At 39.6% G+C, this 14864-nt stretch overlaps 1 protein-coding gene across 2 annotated transcripts in view; it reads left to right on the forward strand.

Annotated features, from left to right (window-relative positions):
• Window positions 1–14864, forward strand: part of PCF11 (PCF11 cleavage and polyadenylation factor subunit) — a 103153-nt gene that overhangs the window by 28013 nt on the left and 60276 nt on the right. The window lies entirely within an intron of this gene.

Here is a 14864-nt window from a genome sequence, read left to right on the forward strand (position 1 = left end):
AAAGCTGGGACTCAAATCCAGGGCTTTTGACATCAAATATGATATATTTTCTATGAAAACAGTGTATCTTTTGAGAGCAAACCTGTCCTACCATTTTTGTCAGGGCAAATACAATGTCTTACAGATTGTTGAGTTTTTTGATTGGGCAAATCTTTTCCTGATCCTTCTATTCTCAAACAGTTGAGTTTCTGAAGGCATTATATTTTTATATCTTAGAAGGAAAGGGAAAGAAAGAACAGAGAGAGAGAAGTAGGGACTTTATGAGTCTTGTTTCACAAATTGGCCGTTGATTTTTTTTTTCAATTTAAATGTAGTTGATTTTTACAACTTTGTGTTAGTTACAAGTGTGCAGCACAGTGATTCATGTGTGTGTGTGTGTGTGTGTGTGTGTGTGTGTGTATCCTGTTTGGGGATTTTTTTCCATTATAGGTTATTACAAAATATTGAAATAGTTCCTTGTACTATACAATAAGTCCTTGTTGCTTATCTATTATATGTATAGTACTGTGTGACCGGAGAAGGCAATGGCACCCCACTCCAGTACTCTTGCTTGGAAAATCCCATGGACGGAGGAGCCTGGTAGGCTACAGTCCATGGGGTCGCTAAGAGTCGGACATGACTGAGCGACTTCACTTTCCCTTTCCCTTTCATGCACTGGAGAAGGAAATGGCAGCCCACTCCAGTATTCTTGCCTGGAGAATCCCAGGGATGGCGGAGCCTGGTGGGCTGCCGTCTATGGGGTCGCACAGGGTCGGACACGACTGAAGAGACTTAGCAGCAGCAGCAGCAGTGTGTATGTTAAACCCAACCTCCTAATTTATCCCTTCCCCTCCGGTAGTTTACTTTCATAATCAAGCCAAAGTCTTCTTCCTCTTACCTGTGACATGAGATAATATATTTACCTCTCTTTCTCAGACTTTTTAGGATTAAATAAGGCAAAACATGGAAAGGGCTTAGCACAGTGCCTAGCACATAGTATATGCTCAATAAATGTTGTTGGCATTTATTGTTATTGGCAGCTACTTCCCAGGTGGCAGGTGGTAAAGCACCCACCTGCCAATGCCGGAGACGCAAGAGATCCCTGGGTTCGGAAGATCTTCTGGAATAGGAAATGGCAACCCACTCCAGTATTCTTGCCTGGAAAACTCCAAGGACAGAGGAGCCTGGAGGACTAGTGTCCATGGAGTCGCAAGGAGTTAGATATGACTGAGCGGGGGGCGCACATGCGCCCCCCACCCCTTCCACCAGAAGGTAATCCTACAGGCTTTACAGCTAGAATATTGCCCAGATCAAGGCAGAGGAAGCACAACACCAGATTAACTGCAGCCTCTTTTAGTCAGGTCCTTTGTGCTGTTCTTGAAGAGACATCCTTTCCCTAAAGAGCTGCAGAGGGGAGGAAGACCCCTAGAAACCAAGTGTTTTTGTTTCTCAACATGTGATTCAAAGGGAAGCTATATTGTTTAAGACATCTCCTTTGCCCATTTGTTCATTCTTTTATTTTTTACTCAATGGCACCCCACTCCAGTACTCTTGCCTGGGAAACCCCATGGATGGAGGAGCCTGGTAGGCTGCAGCCCATGGGGTCGCGAAGAGTTGGACACGACTGAGCGACTTCACTTTCACGCACTGGAGGAGGAAATGGCAACCCACTCCAGTATTCTTGCCTGGAGAATCCCAGGGACGGAGGAGCCTGGTGGGCTGCCGTCTATGGGGTCACACAGAATCGGACACGACTGACATGACTTAGCAGCAGCAGCAGCAGCAGCAATGTACATTTATTGAACAGCCAGCCATGTACCAGGCACTATGCTAGTCAGTGAGAATGGAGAGAAATAGAACATGAAATAGCTTCGTAGAGGGAACTCTAGGCCGACTATCTCAGATACAAATCTCTGGGGGTCCCAGACTGTTCATTTGGAGGAAGAGGTGGCACACTGCCAGTTAGGTGGCAAATGTATCAGTTTGACATCAGAGGGATCGAGGTTTCAATCAACATGCTGTTTACTTTCCATGTGAACTGGAACAAATTCATCATATCTCTAAACCCCCCGTTTCTTCATCTGTTAAATGGGAACTATATACATACCATGAAAGGTTATTATAGTTGATGTACAGCAGAAACCAACACAATATTGTAAAGCAATTATCCTCCAATTAAAAATAAATATACTAAAGAAAGGTTATTATGAAGATTCAATGGTGTCATGTAAATGACATGCTCGCCCTTTCATGGCTCCTCCTTCTCTTGAAATTGATCCCCCTCTGCCCCACCAACTTCTCCACTCCAAATTGTAATTTTCTCTGTTGTGATTTCTTTTTCCCTTGACTTTAATTTGGTGTAAAACTGATCTGCAACATATAATAATAATAAAATAAATGGAGAAGTAGGTGGGACACATAGTGTACTTTGCCCCCAACCAGAAAGCCACACTCCCCACTTCTCTTCCCACACAAGCATCATTGTTTCAAGCACGAACTACTGGGTCTCAAAGGCTAGCCATCCTTAATTGTCCATAACCAAGCATTTCAGGCCATCTCTGATTAACACATCGAAAGGAGCCTATTTGGTGCAGGTGGGCTATTTCCACATTTGCTCTTTATCCCTCAGTAACTGGTCAGACTATTCAGAGGGGAAAGGATCTTGGAAGGTTGTTGACTCTAAAAGAATGCTGAGGATGTCATCTTGGGCTCTTGCTGCATCCAAACAAATATCCTTTGTCCTCTCCTGGACAGTGATGGGATGGCTTCTATTTGAACCCTGCTCTAAACACTGAATAAGTTGTTTTTGTTTATCTACTTCATTGTTTATTCATTCAATCACTAGACATTATTGACCACCAACTCTGGGCCAGGCCTGTGCTAGATCTTGGGGTTATATTGATGAGAAAGGTGGACAGACTAGACCCTGACCCTCACAAAGCTTATATTCTACCAGGGTAGACACCCCCCAAAAAAACCAAAAATCATGTCATCAAAAAAATTAACAAGAAAATTCTAGTAAATAAGCACTGCAAAAGAACTAAACAAGGAATATATAAAAGTGTAAATAAGTAGAAGGGGCAAACTGAGTGGTTAAAGTGGGCTTTTTCGCATGCATGCTAAGTGGCTTCAATCATGTCCAACTCTTTGTGACTCTATGGACTGTAGCCCACCAGGCTCCTCTGTCCATGGGATCCTCCAGGCAAGAATACTGGAGTGGGTTGACGTGCCCTTCTCCAGGGGATCTTCCCAACCCAGGGATCGAACCCACATCTCTTATGTCTCCTGCAATGGCAGGCAGGTTCTTTACCACCAGTGCCACCTGGGAAGCCTGGGCTTTTCTATGGAGGAAATATTTCATTGAGCCCCAAGCTGCCAATATGAGAAAATGTAGGAAGAAGCTTTCTCAGCAGAGGGAACAGTAAGTGTAAAGGTCTTAGAGAGGGGGAAGGGCTTGATGTATTTAGAGAAATTAAAGGAGTATGAAATGAAGACAAATTAACCTGGATTTTTTAAGCTAGAACTATGGATTTTGCTTTAACTGTACTTCAGTAACTATTCAACAATCACTGAGTGCCTAATGTGTTGTTGCTCAGTCGATCAGTTGTGTCCAACTTTTTGTGACCCCATGGACTGCAGAACGCCAGGCTTCCCTGTCCACCACCATCTCCAGGAGCTTGTTCAAACTCATATCCATTGAGTGATGCCATCCAATCAGCTTGCCCTCTGTCATCCCCTTCTCCTCCTGCCTTCAGTCTTTCCCAGCATCAGGGTCTGGGAATGAATGAGTCAGCTCTTCGCATCAGGTGGCCAAAGTATTGGAGCTTCAGCTTCAGCATCAGTCCTTCCAATGAATATTCATGATTGATTTCCTTGAGGATTGACTGGTTGGATCTCCTTGCAGTCCAGGGGACTCTCAAGTGTCTTCTCTAATACTACAGTTCAAAAACATCAATTCTTCGGCGCTCAGTTTTCTTTATGTTCCAACTCTCACATCCATACATGACCACTGGAAAAAACATATCTTTGACTGTATAGACCTTTGTCAGCAAAGTAATGTCTCTGCTTTTTAATAAGGGGAACACATGTAAACCCATGGCTGATTCATGTCAATGTATGGCAAAAACTATTACAATATTGTAAAGTAATTAGCCCCCAACTAAAATAAATAAATTTATAAAAAAATAAAAATAAAAAAAATAATATATTGTTAGATTAAATAGTGCCTAACATGTGCCAGGCACTCTTTTAGGCTCTGGACATGCAACATTGAAAGTAACTCCTGAAAGTTACATTCTAGTGGTGGAGACAGGGAGTAAACAAAATAAATAAGTAAAATAGATAGCACTTTTAGGTAGTGCTAAGAGTATTTTAAGAAACTAAGAAAAGGAGTTATGCATAGGGTTGCAATTTTAGATAACAGTGAACAGATAAGGTCACACTTAAAAAATGACATTTAAGTAAAGATTTGAAATGTCCATGTGCTTGTCCAGGGGCAAAGCCCAGTATTTAGAGGTCAGGGAAGATGAAGAACACCGGGAAAGGAGAACATCAAGAAGCATCTGGAATAGTTAGAGAAAAATCAGGCAATTGTCTTGGAAGCTGGGAAATATTTCAAGGTGGAGAGAGATCAACAATGTAAAATACTGCAGTTAGTAAATAAAGATATAAGAACTGAGACACAAACACTGGATTTAGCAACATGGAGCTCATAGGTGACCTTGAAAGAACAGTTTCACTGCTATAGTGGAAGCAAACCACTGATAGGAGTATGTTCAGAGAGCATTAGAGGAAAGAAACTGGATACCCTGAAAACAGACAACTCTTTTAAGGAGTTTTGCCTTAAGGAAGGGATGAAATTAGGTAGGAGCCACAGGAGAAGTTAGGTCAAAAGAGAGTTTTTCCTCCAACTTTTAAAAAGTGTTCATTCACACAAAAGTTGAAAGAATTAAACAATATTCTTCATCTAGTTGTAACAATTGTTGACATTTTGACATATTTGCTTTCTCTCTAGAGAGAGGGGTTTCTTTAAACCTTTTTTTTTCCAAACTGTGAAATATAATGCACCTATAGAAAAGTCCACAAAACAAAACATGTAACTTCAATGAATGATCACAAAGCCAACAGTTATGTAACCACCACCACCATCAAGAACTGGTACACTGCCTGAATCCCCACAGCCCCCTTGGGCTCCCTCCCTCCCATCAAAAGGTAACCATCATCCTGAATTTTCATAGTAATAACTTCTTGCTTTTCTTTATAGTTTTACTGCATAATGTTGTTGTTGTTTAGTTGCTAAATCATGTCTCACTCTTTTGCAACCCCATGGACCTGCCAGGCTCCTCTGTCCATGGGTTTTCCCAGGCAAGAATACTGGAGTAGGTTGCCATTTTCTTCTCCAGGGGATCTTTCTTTTCCCAAAGATTGAACCAGTATCTCTTGCATTGGCAGGTGGATTCTTTACCACTGAGCCACCGGGGAAGCCCTTTACTGCATAATAGTGAATTCCTAAACACCATAGTTTCATTTTTTCTGGTTTTTGAGCTTTAAGAATGGGATAATACATATAGAAATATTTTTCAATTCTAACATCTTTAACTCATGTTGTGGGTTTATTTCTTCATTGTATAATATTCTGTTAAAAAAGCATGCCACCGTTTATTGTTCATTATACTGTTTATGATCATGTTTCCACTTTTTAACTCTTACAAATAATGAATGCTGTGTGCTGCTAGGAATATGCTTGTATATGTCTCTTGGTGCATGCGTAAATGTATTTCTGTTGTGTATATTCCCAGGAGTAGAATTGTGGGGTCATAGGTATATATATATGCAACTTTCATAGCTAATACCAAAGAGTTTCCCCGTTGGTTGAACCAATTTACATTCTCATCTGCAATGCATGAAAAGGTGTTGCTCCACATCCTTTTCCTTCTTTTTCAACGCTTGCCATCTTATTGGGTATGTTGTGGTATATCATTGTGTAATTAACATTTCCCTGAGTACTGATGTTCTTTGGCCATTTGGATATTGTCTTTTGTAACAAGACTTTGAAGATGTTTGCCCATCTATACATTTGAATTGTTTGACTTCTATTGATTTGTAGGTGTTTTTCCTATGTGCTAGATGTAAGTCCTTGTAGATTATATGTTTTATATGTCTTCTCTCAGTCTGTGCTTTGCCTTTTCATTTTCTTAATGCTGTCTCTAGATGAATAGAAGTTCTTCATTTAATGTAGTAAACTGATCTTTCTGTTATTATACTGTTTAAGATTCTGTTTAGGAACTTTTTATCTATCTTAAGGTAGATATGCCCCAGAGAAATATCCTAGAAGTTGTATTGTTCCACTTTTCCACATTTAGGGTGATAATTTGCCTGGTGTTGAGTTTTGTGTATTGTCTTTCCTTTTTAAGTATATGGATATCTAATAACCCAGTACTATTTATTAAAAGACCATCCTTTCCTAACTGTTGGGAAGATCCCCTGGAGGAGAAAATGTCAACCCACTCCAGTGTTCTTGCCTAAAGAATTTCATGGACAGAGGAGCCTGGCGGGGCTACATTCTATGGGGTTGCAGAGTCAGACACAACTGAAGCAACTTAGCATGCATGCACGCTTTCCTCTCTGTTTTGAAGTTCCACCTCTACAATATTTCAGGTGTTAGTGTGATAGTTCATTATTCCTGTGCTTCATGTTCTATTGCATTGGTCTATTTTCTTTTCTTGCACCATTACCATACTGACTTAATTACTATAGCTTTGTAATAAATCTTGATATCTTATGAAGCAATTACTCCTACCTTGTTCTTTTTCGAAAGTGTCTTGGCTATGATTGGATATTCCATGTCCCTATAAATTTTAGATTAGCTTATGGAGTTTCATAAACAAAACAGAATAAAAGTCATCCTGGGACCTGGGTTGGAACTGCACTGCATCTATAAATAACAGAATTCACATCTATATAACTGAATCTTCCAACCCATGAATATAGTATATCTTTTTTTTTTTTAGTTCTCCTTTAATTTTTCTCAGTAAAGTTTACATTTTCCTACATAAAGATCTTGCTCATTTTTTGGAATGAATTTATTTCTAAGTACTTGAAACTTGAGAAATTTTAATTCCTGTTTGTTGCCAATACAGAGAAGTACAGCTGATTTGTATATTCGGCAACCTTTTTTTTTTTTTTCAGCAACCTTCTTAAAGTTGCTTTTGAATTCTAGTAATTTATCTGTAAGCTCTTTTGAATTTTCTATGTATATAACCATATGGTGTGTGAATAACGACAGTTTGTTTATTCCTTTTCTTTACTCTGAAACTTACAAAATACCTCCATATTTCTGTTAGTAATTTTAAAATAATAATTAAATCTTTGATTTATCTGGAATTTATTTTTGGTATATGGTAAGAGGTGTGGCACCTAGCTAATTTTTTCCCCAGATGGATATCCTGATTTTTATTTAGCAGTTATTGAGTAAACCATTTTTCCCTAATAATTTGTAATGCTAAGCTACTGCTAAGTTGCTTCAGTCGTGTCCGACTCTGTGCGACCCCATAGACGGCAGCCCACCAGGCTCCTTCGTCTCTGGGATTCTCCAGGCAAGCATATTGGAGTGGGTTGCCATTTCCTTCTCTAGTGCATGAAAGTGAAAAGTGAAAGTGAAGTCGCTCAGTCGTGTCTGACTCTTCGCGACCCCATGGGCTGCAGCCTACCAGGCTCCTCCGTCCATGGGGTTTCCCAGGCAAGAGTACTGGAGTGGGGTGCCATTGCCTTCTCCAAATTTGTAATGAGACTTGTATAATAATTTCTACATGTACTTGATTGTATTTTTTAATATTTTTTTCCTCTGTTCACTGATCTCTTTCTGTCTTAGTTATTGCAACTTTAAAATGCTTTAATATCTGGTGGGACTTTTATTTTTAGAGTATTTATTACTCTTCTTTTTAATTATATGAATTTGAGAATCAGCTTATCTATTTCCAAAAGAAGAATCCATCAGGATTTTTACTAGGAGAGCTTTAATGATAGATTCTCTTTCTATTGCTGAATCTTCACACTCATGAATGGGCTTCCCTGGTGGCTCAGTGGTCGAGTCCGCCTGCCAATGCAGGAGACAAGGGTTCAGTCCCTGGGTCAGGAAGATCCCCTGGAGAAGCAAATGGCAACCCACTCCAGTATTCTTGCCTGGGAAATCCCATGGACAGAAGGAGTCTGGCAGACTACAGACAGGGCCTGCCTTTCTAATTGTTCAAATCTTTTGTGTTCCTTAGTATTATAATACAGAGCTTGTGCATCTCTCATAATTTATTCCTAGACATTTGTCTTTTTTTTTATATTACTAATGAAGATATTACTACATTGTATTTTCAACTGGTTATTGTTTGCCTGAAGTTTGCATAATGGTTTTTCTCTGAATTAATTTTGTAATCCCATCACTGAACTAAATTCTCTTCCTGTCTATAAGAAAGAGATTCTCCTTATATTTCATACATCTCCAAGATTCTCTTGTTTTTCCCCAGGTAAGCAATTATATCATCTCTAAACAACATACAGTTTATTTTCTCCTTTCTACTGTTCATTTCTCATATTTTTCCACTAAGAGATTACAAGCAGCAGGGCTATCTTATCTGATTACAATTGTTAATGATATATTTTACTTATTTATTTATTTGGCTGCACTGGGTCTTCACTGTGGAACACAGGCTTTCTCTAGTTGCAGCATGCAGGGGCTTCTCTAGTTATGGAGCACAAGCTCTAGAGCTCAAGGGCTTAGTTTCCCCGAGGCATGTTGGGTCTTATTTCCCTGACCAGGGATTGAGCCCAAGTCTTCAGCCTTAGAAGGTGGATTCTTAACCATTGGACCACCAGGGAAGTCCCTCTGATTACAGTATTAAAGATTACATTGTCTGCAAATGTAGAACCAAGCAAACCTTTTCAGAGTCCAATACAGTAGTTCAGATATGAAAAGATTGTGGTTTGGCTAAGAGAGAGGCAGCAGAGATGGATGGAAGTCAATAGACTGGAAATACATTTTGAAGCTATGCGGCAAGTATGTGACAGAGAACAAGCTGACCTTATTATGTTAAAGATCTGCAAACATCTTGGAAATCTTAGAATATAAGAATCATAGTTAGTTAGAAAGGACCACAGATATAATCAAGAGTGTACTCTAATCCTATCTTTTCTTGGATTCACTCCAACTTCCTAGCCACTTCCAGTGATGGAGAACTCACTGCCTCCCATGGAGCCCATTCCATTTACTCAATTTACTCAACATCCCTCCTCTTTGTCAGGTACTAAGTAGGGTCCTTAGAAACCTGAATAATCAAGATTCATCTCCTCTCTGGGGAGCTGTCTCTCGGAGAAAGAACAACGCTCTTTTTAGACAGTCTCTTTCCTGGCAGACTTTGCCATCTAGTTTCCTGTCTAAATCCTTTTCTAGAGCAAGGCTGATCTCTTTTCCTATGTTGCTCACTCCTCAGATGTTTGTAAGCTAATTATAACCTCTTGGGGTTTCTTATCCTCTCTTTCTTTGTTTCTTTTCTTTTTTAACCTAATTTGACTCCAAGTTCTCTCTTTATCCTGGTACAAATTTGGGAAACTTGGAACTTGTACTTTTGTGTTATTTTCCTGAAGTTATTATGTCATTTCTTTACCTTTACTCCATAATTCAATAGCTGGGGAATTATTTATACTTATATATTCATATTTTTTGTTTTGACTTAATGTTTACTTTTGTTTTGACTTTTAATGTTTACTTTTAACTATCTTTATTAAGGACTTAGTATATAAAGTGAATAGTTAGCTTTGGGAACAACAGACTAAAGAGCTATGTGGTCGATTACCTTGCCAGGCTAGCAAACACTGAGTGATGAAAGCATTTACCTAATGAAAAGACAAAATAAAATAATAATGCATATAGAAGGAAGCTAGCAAGTTGATTAGTGTTAGGTGAAATATAAATATATGATTTCTCCAAGATAAGCAATGATATAGAATCTGCTTTTATGGATACTATATATACTATACAGTCCAAAATAATAAGAATTTCTTTCTCCAATAGCTCATTACTCTTCCAAAGTTAATTATGTGTTCACAATCCCCATCCAAGTTAACAGTCATTATATTTAAAGAAGATGGTATCTTATTGGCCAGGCATTTTCATGTAACATTTGAATATGACTACACAGTATCTTTAAGAAGAGGTGGCAAGAATACACAGAAGAACTGTACAGAAAAGATCTTCACAACCCAGATAATCACGACGGTGTGCTCACTCCCCTAGAGCCAGACATCCTGGAATGTGAAGTCAAGTGGGCCTTAGAAAGCATCACTACGAACAAAGCTAGTGGAGGTGATGGAATTCCAGTTGAGCTATTTCAAATCCTAAAAGATGATGCTGTGAAAGTGCTGCACTCAATATGCCAGCAAATCTGGAAAACTCAGCAGTGGCCACGGGACTGGAAAATGTCAGTTTTCATTCCAATCCCAAAGAAAGGCAATGCCAAAGAATGCTCAAACTACCGCACAATAGCACTCATCTCACACGCTAGTTAAGTAATGCTCAAAATTCTCCAAGCCAGGCTTCGGCAATACGTGAACCGTGAACTTCCAGATGTTCAAGCTGGTTTTAGAAAAGGCAGAGGAACCAGAGTTCAAATTGCCAACATCCGCTGGATCATTGAAAAAGCAAGAGAGTTCTAGAAAAACATCTATTTCTGCTGTACTGACTATGCCAAAGCCTTTGACTGTGTAGATCACAATAAACTGTGGAAAATTCTGAAAGTGATGGGAATACCAGACCATCTGACCTGTCTCTTGAGAAACCTGTATGCAGGTCAGGAAGCAACAGTTAGAACTGGACATGGAACAGACTGGTTCCAAATAGGAAAAGGAGTACGTCAAGGCTGTATATTGTCACCCTGCTTATTTAACTTCTATGCAGAGTACATCATGAGAAACGCTGGGCTGGAAGAAACACAAGCTGGAATCAAGATTGCCAGGAGAAATATCAATAACCTCAGATATGCAGATGACACCACCCTTATGGCAGAAAACGAAGAAGAACTAAAGAGCCTCTTGATGAAAGTGACAGAGGAGAGTGAAAAAGTTGGCTTAAAGCTCAACATTCAGAAAACTAAGATCATGGCATCTGGTCCCATCACTTCATGGGAAATAGATGGGGAAACAGTGGAAACAGTGTCAGACTTTATTTTTTTGTGCTCCAAAATCACTGCTGATGGTGATTGCAGCCATGAAATCAAAAGACGCTTACTCCTTGGAAGGAAGGTTATGACCAACCTAGATAGCATATTTAAAAGCAGAGACATTCCTTTGCCAACAAAGTTCCGTCTAGTCAAGGCTATGGTTTTTCCAGTGGTCATGTATGGATGTGAGAGTTGGACGGTGAAGAAAGCTGAGGACCGAAGAATTGATGCTTTTGAACTGTGGTATTGGAGAAGACTCTTGAGAGTCCCTTGGACTGCAAGAAGATCCAACCAGTCCATCCTAAAGGAGATCAGTCCTGGGTGTTCATTGGAAGGACTGACGTTGAAGCTGAAATTCCAATACTTTGGCCACCTCATGCGAAGAGTTGACTCATTGGAAAAGACCCTAATGCTGGGAAGGACTGGGGGCAGGAGGAGAAGGAGACGACAGAGGATGAGATGGTTGGATGACATCACCGACTCGATGGACATGGGTTTGGGTAAACTCCGGGAGTTGGTGATGGATAGGGAGGCCTGGCATGCTGCAATTCATGGGGTCGCAAAGAGTCGGACATGACTGAGCGACTGAACTGAACTGACACAATATCTTTGGAAAAGGAAATGGCCACCCACTCCAGGGTTCTTGCCTGGAGAACCCCGTGGACGGAGGACCGTGGTGGGCTGCTGTCCTTGGGGTCACACAGAGTTGGACACAACTGAAGTACCTTAGCATGCATGCATGCACTGGAGAAGGAAATGGCAACCCACTCCAGTATTCTTGCCTGGAGAATCCTAGGGACAGAGGAGCCTGGTGGGCTGTGGTCTATGGGGTCGCACAGATCGGACATGACTGAAGCGACTTGGCACCAGTGGTAGCAGAAGCAGCATGCAGTATCTAAGTCTTAATGCAATTCAACATGTTTTCCCAAATGAGTTGCAGAGAAGTGACAAGAGGGAAGGGAAGAGGATTTTTTTCTGTAAAGAGTATGATCTTACTCAGTTCAGAATGAAGACAGCTGTGAATTATAATAATTATAATGGGTTCCTCAGAGAACTGTTGTATTTAAACTAAACTGATGATATGGCAGCTCAGGGAATAATTTCTGGTGCTTTGCAAATATTGTGGGCAGTTTGCTTCCTTGAGTGACGTAAGATAATTTTTTTCTTCATAAATCTGTTCTTTAAGCCCATGTAACTTGGAATAGTGTAAAGAGCATCAGTTTTGCAGTCAGATGTGTCAGACTTCGAATTCTGATATGAATCAGGACAATTCAATAGTTTTTTTATTTTGCACAGGTTACTTTTCTAATTTGGTTTTTAATATTTAGATGGATTTTAGTATTTCCCTAATAAGATTATTATAAAATTAAATCAATGCAATGTGTGTGTATTACTGTCATTGTTCAATGTTCGTATATATATATGTGTGTGTGTGTGTATATATATATATATATATAACCAACTAACAAAAACCCTAATTTGGTAGGTATTTAGTAATGTTAGAGGCCAACCTTCCACCATGTGTTCCCTTTCTTTGCAATCCATTCATTTGCCTAAATTCTCTCTTCTTCCATATCTGACACTGGGTCACCTAGGTTTTTTTTTTTTTTTGATTCTGCTTCTGCTTCTGAAATGCTTTTCAAATTGGTTTCACCATCTCCATTCTTTGTAGTAATGCTTTAGTTCAGGATACTATTTTCTACAACTTGTTAACTAATTTATTTCCCTCCCTCTGGTTCCATTGGCACTTCCAATACATCATCCACACTGTCTAGGGATTCTCAAAACACATTTTTGACTATGAGTCAACTTCTCTTGCCGAAGTACTTTTAGTGACCAACTTTTATTACACAGATCTTGTCTGTGCAAGATCTTTCATCCTCGATAATCAAACAGGGTGTTCTATGTTATCCACTCTCTTCCATTAGCTTCTTCAACCTCCTGTTTTTGCATTAGGTTATGGCAAACTTTCTGAACAAAAAGTGGCTTTTGAACATACATATAGATGTTCAGTTTCACTTAAAGTGAAAGATTGAAAAATTAAAACTAAGTGAGATATTTTTCATCAGCTTGGCAAACATTAAAAAGCTTGATAATACATGATTTTGGCTAGGGTATGGGGAACTATTCTCATACATTTAAAAATTTTGTTATTTATTTATTTAATTTTGACTGAGCTGGTTCTTCATAGCCGTGCACAGGCTGTCTCTAGTTGTGGAAGTTGGGGCTACTCTCTAGTTGTGGTGCAAGGGCTTCTCACTGTGACGGCTTCTCTTGTTGAAGAGTGTAGGCCCTAGAGCGTGTGGGCTCAATAGTTATAAAAAAAAAAAATAGTTGTGGCACACAGGCTTAGCTGCCCTGCAACATGTGGGATCTTCTCAGACCAAGGATGGAACTCACGTCCCCTGCATTGGCAGGTGGGTTCTTAACCACTGGACTGCCAGGGAAGTCCTCATACATTTTTTTTTTTAATGCCACCTGGCATCTCCTTTTAACTTTTTTTTTTAATGCTTATTTGTTTATTTGGCTGCACTGGGTCTTAGTTGTGGCACATGAGATCTTTTCATCTTTGATGCAGCATGTGGAATCTAGTTCTCTGAACAGGGATTGAACCTTGGCCCCCTGCATTGGGAGCATGGAGTCTTAGACCAGGGAGGTCCCTCTCATACATTGTTGATGAGTGTGTAAATTGGTGCAATTTTTTGGAGAATAATTTGACAATATCTATCAAAAATGACCAGACCATAACTTTTGACCTAGCATCCCATTTATCCTACAGATATGTATGTACAAGGATATATATGAAGAATATTCATTGCAGCATTAGAACAGCAAAAGATGGAGAATAACCAAAATGTCTATCAACAGGGTGATGATTATGTAAATTGCAGCATATCCACAAAATGTAATTCTTCAGAGCCAAAAAGATGTAATCTCTGTGCAATGTTATTTTAAAATCCCTAAAGTAAGTTAAAAAACAAAATTCAGAGCAGTATACATAGGATGCTATCATTTGTATAAAAATTTAAAGATATATCTATATATATATACACATGTATATTAAGTATTAAAACATCTCTGGAGTAACATTACAAAGGATTGAAAAGAGTAGTACCCTCCAAGGAAATGAACTCGGAGAGACTTACACTTTATACTCTTCAGTACTGTTTGATTTTTTTTTTTCACCAGGCGCATATACTATCTTTCAAAAACAAAACACAAACAAACAGGGCTTCTCTGGTAGTCCAGTAGTTAAGAATTCACCTTGCAATGCAAGGGACAACAGTTCGATCCTCGGTTCAGGATGATCCCACATGCTGTGGAGCAACTGAGTCAGAGCACCACAACTACTGAGCCTCAGTGCTGTAAGCACTGCAGCCCCTGCTCCTAGGGCCTCCGCTTTGCAACAAGCGAAGCCACCACAATGAAAAGTCCACGCACTGCAACAAAGAGTAACCCCTGCTCACTGCAACTAGAGAAAGCCCATATGCAGCAACAAAGACCCACAGCAGCCAAAACACTAAATAAATAAATCTTTAGACACTAAATAAATAAATAGATCTGGCAGATCTCCTTGATGATATGTGAGTCTAGTACTGTGCTGCATTTCAAAACAGTCCTATGAGATGGCACTCTTGATCTCTAACAGAGGGTTAAACTAGTGATGGATGAGATGGAATG

This window comes from Giraffa tippelskirchi, chromosome 10 (assembly GCF_054371585.1).
Source record: "Giraffa tippelskirchi isolate mGirTip1 chromosome 10, T2T-mGirTip1v1.2.pri, whole genome shotgun sequence".
Taxonomy (NCBI): domain Eukaryota; kingdom Metazoa; phylum Chordata; class Mammalia; order Artiodactyla; family Giraffidae; genus Giraffa; species Giraffa tippelskirchi.